The sequence below is a fragment of the Hyposmocoma kahamanoa genome, unplaced genomic scaffold (genome assembly GCF_003589595.1).
Source record: "Hyposmocoma kahamanoa isolate Upper Pololo Valley unplaced genomic scaffold, ASM358959v1 102, whole genome shotgun sequence".
Taxonomy (NCBI): domain Eukaryota; kingdom Metazoa; phylum Arthropoda; class Insecta; order Lepidoptera; family Cosmopterigidae; genus Hyposmocoma; species Hyposmocoma kahamanoa.
This window is the reverse complement of record NW_020653337.1, coordinates 3,394,316-3,403,756: the sequence shown is the minus strand read 5'-3', so window position 1 is coordinate 3,403,756 and position 9,441 is coordinate 3,394,316.

Here is a 9,441-nt window from a genome sequence, read left to right as displayed (position 1 = left end):
TTGATCGAGAATCATATGAAAATTGCACACGTAGATACCGAAAAGCAACAACAGACCGAAAAACGCGAAAAAGACAACCGACCTCATATTCATCTGACAGACGTCAGTCTATGGTCCATGAGGCGCGGTATAATATTTAATATTTAATTACCGATGAAATGTGATTCCGTTTGTTTTGTAATTAGATGTTTTGCTGTTTTTCCCACACCACCGAATGGAACAGACTCCGTTGTTAGAGATATTATGTTTATTTACAATAAATACAGAATATTTTTGGAATATACGGAGACTTACACACAGGTCAATTGTTAGCGCTGCACTATTTCAGTTCTCTAATTTGTGATTTCAGCGCAAACGAGAGTTGATATTTAAAAGTGATATAAGGCCCATTTACTTGACGAGTGGCCAGGGATGGATGTCCATTATTTTGTCTCTATTTCTGGTTATATACTCGATGAACGACACTGACTGTGTTGGATCCTTGACAAAGGTAGCAAGGTCGCTCAAGCTTGCGAAAAACTACCTTTCTATCATTTTTAAGTTATTGAATGTAACCATGGTTTACTAGCGTATCACTACGGGTACCTTTACATCGCACTAGAAATACGACACTTTTTCAAGTCCCCTTCCACTCCACGAACTACGGCAAGAATGCTGTTCTCACGCGTATTCTTCGAACGCATAATAGCCAATTTGGACATATTGACCCTTCGTAGATTCCAAAAACCCTGCTTCAAAACAAATGTTAAATTAAAACTATCAAGTATTGGTCAGCTGTACTCAAATATCATTTGGTCATTTGCATAATATAGTTAAGGTTCGCAGTCTTACAAAATGGTGGTATGACGTTATATATTTCTATATTAAATGCATAACAGTGTTGTGAATATATGTTTAATGTATTATATGTATGTATTACTGTATTATTAATATGTACTGCTGTTCATGGACTATTTATCTTATTTTAATGTTCTTTTTTATTTTTTCTCTCACTTTCTCGTTTGTTTTTCTTTTATCAGAGACAGGATTATTTAATTACATTTAAATTTATTTATTCCTATTTTTGTTTTTACTCTCTTAAGTAATATTTTACGTTTGTTTCTGTAATTATTTTAGTGGATAACTGTAATTGGCCTATCCAAAATGTAACGTATGTTAAAGTTAGTATTGTATTAAGTATGGCTGTTGTTATCCGAAATAAATAAAAATAAAATAAAATAAAAACTACCGTGATTTGATATTTTTTTTGTGAACCCACTAGTTTGTTATAATTATTATAACAAAGATTGAAACACTAAGAAAAAATCACTCGATCCGGCTGAATTCGAACCAGCACCTCCAGGCAATCCGTGCCATCTGCCACGGCTCTGCCAATAAAGCATAGTCAAAGTCAAGGAATCATTTATTCCATAGGTAAAATAAATTTATACGTGAAAACGTCACATCTAAGCTACTGCTCGTTCACTACGTTGACTTCCCTGAGAAGAACGCGCATTAAACTCTAGGGATTGCTCTTTTCAAATAAACTTAAGTGCTATGGAATACACTTTCAATCAAATTTGTGTGGATTCTGGAGCCATGTCCTCTTTCCATATATCTTTATCTAACACGTACTCTTCAATTTTGTAATACGACTTTTCAATCAAAATATTTTTAATTTTAACAACTACTTAAACTTGGGAATGATAACCGTAATAGAAAGAAAGAAGAAAGAAAGAAAGAAAGAAACATTTATTCAGTATCCTTAAATTGTATGTACATAAAAATAAATTAAAACTAAAATTACTGATACTGAATGGGCACCGCTCAGCATGTGCCGTGGCTGAGAACAGCCACGTCGCTGGTATTATGCGGAGCCCAGGGAGTGCGTCACAGGCGCACTAAACTAATACACAAAAACATTGACTTATTTAAATTCGCAATATGCGTACAATGAATTTATGATGCAACAAAATGTGTGATGCTTAACTATATCTATACCTATTGTTAATTTATTTACAATTTATTTATAATTAATTGATAATATTATGTTATGTATGCAAACACCATTCAACTATCAAACAAACTTAATTATATATATATAAAAAAAAAGAAAAGAAAAGAAAAACTACTTATTTCCTAACTATAAAGTTGGAACTGATTGCAAAAAGTGTAACCGAATTAGGCCACATATACATACAAAATCCACTTACACACAAATGATACATCTAATATTTCTTATGTGTTTTTTTGCAATTCTGTTAAATAAAATCTATAGTTTTTTTTTAAAGAATAAACATTATTAGAGTTCCTGATTGGAGGGGGTATATTGTTCCAGCATTTCGTGGCAGCATAACGGAAACTGCCACGAAATGCAGAAGTGTTGTGTCTAGGGCAAACTAAACGAGAAGCCGTTCTTATGTGGCGTTGTGAAAACTTAAGTTTGTCAGAAAGATATGAGGGATTTTGTGTTTTTATTATTCCGAAAAGAAGGCAACCAAAATGAAGTGCACGACGAGATTTCATGTTCATTAGGTTACTAGGGCGTGATATGGCATCGAGGAGGATCACAAAACAGTAGCGGGCACACGCATTCTGGACTCGTTGTATAAGGGTCTTAGTCCTAGCCAACAAGCGGTCACCAATTACAGTGTCGGCGTAATTAAGTTTCGACAGAATCAGAGCCTCACATAGATGGATTCGCACATCTACGCTAAGATATTGACGAACACGATATAAAACCCTCAATCTATAAAAGCAATTACTCACAATATCCGTGACATGTTTCTCAAACCTTAAATCACTATCCATTATATACCGGAGCATATATATAATATATGCTCCGGAATCTTATTCTAAAAACGTATACAGTTCCCCATAAAAGAGTCGTTTACCTTAGTTACCGAACGAACCAGCAGATCTTAAAATTTTTGCTGTGTTTGTTACAGATCTTTCTTTTTGGTTATAAACGACTGTTTTTCCTATAAAATAAAATTTTTCTATAAAACAAGTTCATTCAATTGTTACCATTTCAGTTCTATCGTAAGTTCGTATATTTGTGTGTTGATTACGTGCTATCAAGGTGTAACGAACGAAACTTTGTGCTATCGTATGGTGTCCGGCCATACTAAGGTTACCCAAAGATTCACGGTGCAGAAGTCGTGAAGGAAGAAAGAAACGCGTAAGTACTTTGGTATCAATGACAACAGAAATAGGTAAGGTTACAGTACTTCTCTGGACGAACTCTTTCACAAGGAGCTCTACAGCTACATAAGCCTCTTTATAATTACATAAATATGCACTGTTTAAATATATAAAGTATTAAACATCGTATTGTTTATTTTAATAACAAGGATAATAATGATAATAAATGACAAATTCCTATTTCATTATTTTCCTTCCTTCCATATACAAAAGGATTACTGTACAATTTCATTTGCGAAAATCCATAGATATTACCTAGGCTTAGTTTGCAAGTTTTACTTGGTTACTATTTTGGTATTTTTCTATAGTAGCTGTTTTAATTTTAGAGGTTTAACTTTCAAGGTCCAAGCAAGAGCGGAAAAGACGTTCCTCGTTTCGCTTCCGCTCGGACCGCAACGACACGATACGTACGTCTCTTTCGCTCTTATTACTTAGACTTCAAGCTTTTTGTAACCACCATACCCAAGTAGAAGATGTGCAGGACCTCGACGAGCAGAGCTCGTTAAATGTAATGTATTGGCAATAGGTTATTGGTTTAAAGGAGTAGTGCCATTAATCGTTAAACAGTAGTGGTTTCTTATGGAAGTACAATTCAAAACGTTCAGAACGTCCTTTTTAACCTTTATTAATTCGCATAAAAGTTGGTTAAATTGTGGTAGGGATGAAATAACATATAATATAATAAAAAATACAATATGTGGTGTTAGTTAATTGGCTCAAAATAGAACCCCAGGCCCACGTAACGTGCCCTTGACGAGCGTTTAGTTATTACTTCGAACATTATGTTAAATTAAATTGCAAACAACAACACTTTTTTTGACCGGTTTAATGCGATTCCGTGCCGATCAATGTGTTAACTCCCTTATCCGTGTTTAATTTTAGTCTAGACTAGACAAAAAGTGGCTCCATCAGTCCAAAAGGATAAGAATAAGAACTTTATAGACAACTACACCAATCGCCTGGTCTCAAACTCGAGAATTCCCTGTACAATTAATACCAGATCAACGGAATTCACTCACTTCCCAGATCACCCAGACCAGAACTAGTTTAGAAATTCATTTCCTAATGTGGTCCTACCGGGAATTGAACCCGGGACTTCATCATCAAGCGCTCACAGTGTAATCCGTTGGGTTCCCGAGGTCGTTATTCAAAAACATTCCTTAAATTTATTTTAAAAAACAAACACCAATTTAAATAACGGACACACTCATAGCCACGCAATAGGGAAACCCTGTATCGCAGGTGCCGTGGATACACTCTTAGAACACCACAAATTACATCCAAACTCGCGAGAGATATAAATGTAGGCCATACAAATATTTGTCCCGGTTCGGGATTCGAACCCGGGACCTCTACGTGGCAGACCAGCATGGTAACCGTTTGGCTACGGAGGCAGTTAAGTAAATTTAGTAATATATATTAAAAATTCGTAATAGGTAACAATGGTACAAAAAAAGTGACTCAGCACAAATAAAACATAAGCATTAAAACAAGAAATGAAAACACAAGCAAGAAAAAAAGAAAAAGTAAAAATTATTGAATAACAAAAGAACAAACACAAATAAAAATATGCAAGGCATTACAACAAGGAATCGAGTATATAACCAGAAATAGAGACGAAATGTCATTTAATTTGTTTGAAAACTATTCTGCCAAATTAAACTGCGCTCTGATTTGCCAGCTCGAATTCGAAACAATTGACGGGTGTCGTCAATTGTTTCACTTCAAGTCGACCACATATTTAATATGTAATCAGATGTTTTGCTGTTTTTCCCACACTACCGAATGGAACAGCTCCTTATAGTTAGAGATATTATCTTTATTACAATAAATACAGAATATTTTTGGAATGTGGAGAGACGTACACACAGGTCAGTTGTTGGCGCTGTACTATTTCAGTTTTCTAATTTGTGATTTCAGGGCAAACGAGTTGATTATTTAAAACTAATATAACGCCCATTTACCTGATGAGTTGCCATGGATGGATGGATTTATTTCGTCTCTATTTCTGGTTATATACTCGACTTTGGTGACAAAACAGCCGTAGCTCTGCGTAATTGCTGCTCAATTAGAGAGCAACATACTAGGCACCAAGTCCGTTAATTTTAATTAAATCATCAGTCGATAAAGTATACTTCTACGATTTTGTACGTTTGGTATTCTGCTAAAAGTTAAGAGTACTTAGTGGGTAAGAGTACTTAGAGTTCAACAGCCATTGCCATTTTTTGGGTATTCTGCTTTGGCGTAGTCTAACATTATATATATTTTAATTTGAAGACTAAATTGCTGATGAACCGATATAAAAATTAAGTTATGCTTAGTAATTTCCATGGTTGTTTTAGTAACTCAACATTAATTTTTTTCCATCCTCTAAGGGCAACATCGATCGTTAGTGATTGTATGCATGAATGCCATTCCACTGACACTATTGAGACTCAATTGGATGTAGTTAAACAAAAAGGATCCAATGCACGTCCAGTCACTTTCTAGATATGGCAGTTTGAAGTTTAAAAATGTTTCTCAATCTTGTTTTATTTTTAAAACTTATAATGTGACGTAACTCCAGAGATGTTTATTTATGTTTATATGTTGGATTTTTATTGTTGATCTATGAGATTAGACTTTAGGAACCGTTTGGTATATATAACTAATTTTTTGATACTTTTGTGGATTTAATCCTTTTTGCTTAACTACGTCCAATTGTCATTGCAACGGTTTTAACAGAATAACAAATATTGTCTTGCAATAATATAATCTAATAGCTCGTAGAACTGACGGCCGTTGGGGCAGAAAGGTTCTTGAATGGAGACCACGAACCGAAAGGCGTTCAGTGTGACGGCCCCCTACTAGATGGACAGATGACCTGGTAACAGTGGTGGGTAACAGATGGATGCACGTTGCGTCCGACCGGCTAGTCTGGCAATCTTTGGGGGAGGCCTATGTTCAGCAGTGGAATTCTTCCGGCTGCTATGATGATGATGCCGCCTGTTGTACATTGGTTTACTCTGTGATACTTCACTACGTTGTCATTGTAATTTTAATGTGCAATAAAGAATATTTCATTCATTCAACAACGTGAATCGTCGTCACCTATAGCACAAGCTGAGACAACCTCCCTTGGGCGTGATACTACAACGCGTAAACCTTGTGGCTTAATTCATACACTTGCTAAATAAAGTTATATTATGATCATACGTCCCCAATATAAAAGATCTGTAACAAAGGACAATGGCAAACTCCCATATAAATTTTTGTTGACATAATTTGTATGCGTCTGTTTATGATAAATATGTGAAAATACAGAGTTGAAATTGCTGAACAAATTTTGTTTGGGGTTTACTATTCTGAGAAGTTAGGAATTAAAGATATTCCAGTTTGAAGTTTTGGAGGTTATGTGTTAAGTAATTGAATAAAATATATTCGGTGTGTTATTATATCGAAATAAACTAAAGTTTTAAACAGAGTAAATAGATGATAAATGGTTCAGTGGGTTTATGACGTGACGAAAGTTCGGAGGGAATTATTTTGTATACTGGTATGGTCAAACGGCATGAAGTAAAGCCATAACAAAAAAACTGAGTTAATTAATAACATACCACAGACTATTGCACTGATAACTCGGACCCAAATTATTTTTTTGCAAAACGTGCCAGCTATCCCTGATTTTGGGAACTTTTTGTCAGTTTTACCGTTTTCTCATGGCGTTTTGGTCAATAAATTATCGTCTTTATTTTTTTGTAATAAAGTATTTAATCTTTTATTAGCTTATTACAAATCGGTCGAATCAGTACATTTGATATTACGTGAAGTAAATGTGGACCATATACATATCGTAGGTACTGAAATTCCTTTTTTGGCGGCTAGATGTCACTCAACCTTAGGCAACTAAGAAACTGATAGTTGTAGATGTCAGCTAGGTTAAATAACAATTAGTCATTAGAGTTTCTTTTAAATATGATTTTATTTCCAATTTTAAAATAGGCTGCTGTTATAATTTGAAAAACTTAATGAATTTATTGTATTCAAACTTTTAATTAACATATTTGAAGACGCTAACCAATTCCATTAACTATGGTTTTGCCATTGTTCTTTGTCACGTCTGCTGATTCGACCTGTGTCTCAGTTGGTAGACCGGTGGCCCTAGATTGGCAGTCTTTTTTTTATAATGCAAAAAAAGGTGCGCATTTGACCTCCATCTCACCTGACGAAAAGTGACGATGAGGTCGAAGATGTAGCATGCACACTTCTAAATAAGGCCTATTCACTCTGCTTTGAAAAAGTCCAAATTATAGCGTTCGGAGAATAAGTCCGCGGGTAGGGAATTCCACTCCTTAGTCGCTCACCATATATATGTGGAAGCGAAATGCTTCGTGTGGAAGCGAAACGCTGGGAATTGCCACAACATAGGGATGGAACTCCATCCTACGTCTAGTCCTCCAATGATGGAAAGGGGAAAGCGGAATTAACTTATGCAAGTCCTGTGAGACCGAAGGAATTTTCTTTTTTTTTACATGCTGTGGCACAGCTCCGACAGGACCGAATTTTCTGCTGCATCCGGCCATACCGACGACGCTGCTGTACCTGTCGCGACTGCATTACGTTACATCCTGAGGGTCACACAATGGGATTTTTAATTAAGAGTGCTGACCGAACATCGGTCGACTTTCATGGAGGAGGAGTTTTAGCCGAAGGGTGTTGTATATATCGGTCAATGTATATATCGGTAATTCTGAGGCGGATTACCTGACACCAAATTGCGTCACACTACCCCGACAAGTGCACTTTGTGTAGATTACTTGTTTCGTTTTAATATTATATTATACGTATGTTAGTCCTTAACTATTATATGTGTTATTCCTTATGGTATATATTATATGGGTCATGCTGCCCACCTTAAATTAATAAATAAAATAAAGAAAAGTAAATTTTGATAGATGGCGCAACGGTTAAAAAATCTTTGAAAACCAAATACAAAGATGCGACTATTCGCACGTAGAAAAGTTCGTGAGGTCCGCTGGTTCGTTTAGTGGTTTAGTTGACGTAGCTAGCACGGTTTGCGAGGAGACATCGGTCCGGATCGAAGGGATTTTTTTAATAAGAGGTCAATCTTTGTTTTAACAATTGTAACAAGCTAGTGCAGTAATTTCACAAATAAATTATTGAATATGGATTCAATAATAAAAATTAAATAAATTTTCTTTATGTTCGATTTTTGCATTATAATTATTTCAAACTAGTGGAGTAATTTTATAAAAAAATTATTGAATATCGATTCAATAAAAATTTTTAAGTAAGTTTTCTTTATGTTCAATTTTTGCATTATAATTATTTTAAACTAGTGGAGTAATTTCACAAAAAATAAATGACTATCATGGTAGAAAAACATCATATTTAAGAAATAATATATTACGTTTTTTGTTTCATCTTTTTCCTCTAACTATTTACTTGATAAAGCGACATCATTTTTGTCACTTATTCAGCTTCACTGAAAATCAAAGTAATGAGATGTCTTTTAACGTCTCGTTACAAAAATCTGACTGTAGACCATTTTGGTAACAACGGAAATGTGAACGTTTTTGTTCCGTGTTTTGTCTTAAGTGTCATTATTTTATTATTGTTATCATTTTATGACGTGTAAATCAAATGTTACCAGATATTAGTATAGTACGGATAACGCCACATCAAAATACACATTTTTGTTCGAAAATCGCCTCCAGTGCAACGGAACAAGATACGTCAATATGTAGCTTGATGTGCTGGCGTGTGTACATTGTCAAGAGTAAGCTATATCTGAACGAGTGAGATTTACAACTTTATATTAATATCAGTCAAGTTGTATAGTACTTTTCTCAGACAATGTGAGGAAACAATAAAAGACTAAAGACAAGAAGATGTATCTATAATAGTAAAAGTAAATAAATATTAATTAAAATTAAAAGTTAGTGGTAGGATAACTACCAAAAGAAAATGTTATTGCTTTTCTTTATTTTTTGAATGTATATCCATTACTGTATTGTCGTTATCGCTCTTGTCATCAGAACTCATTTTTATGAGAAGAAAGAAAAAGAAAGAGAAAGAAAGAAAATACAAAAAAGACGGAAAAACAGAAAGTAATACTAATTCACTTTATTTTACCGCCTTTTTCTTTTATTTTTAAAGTAAGCGGTGCACGTAGGAGTTTTTAATTCTGGCAATTACAAACACTGAGCAGTTGGCTGTATGAGTTTTTCTTTTAACTGTTTACGTAGGTCATTATTA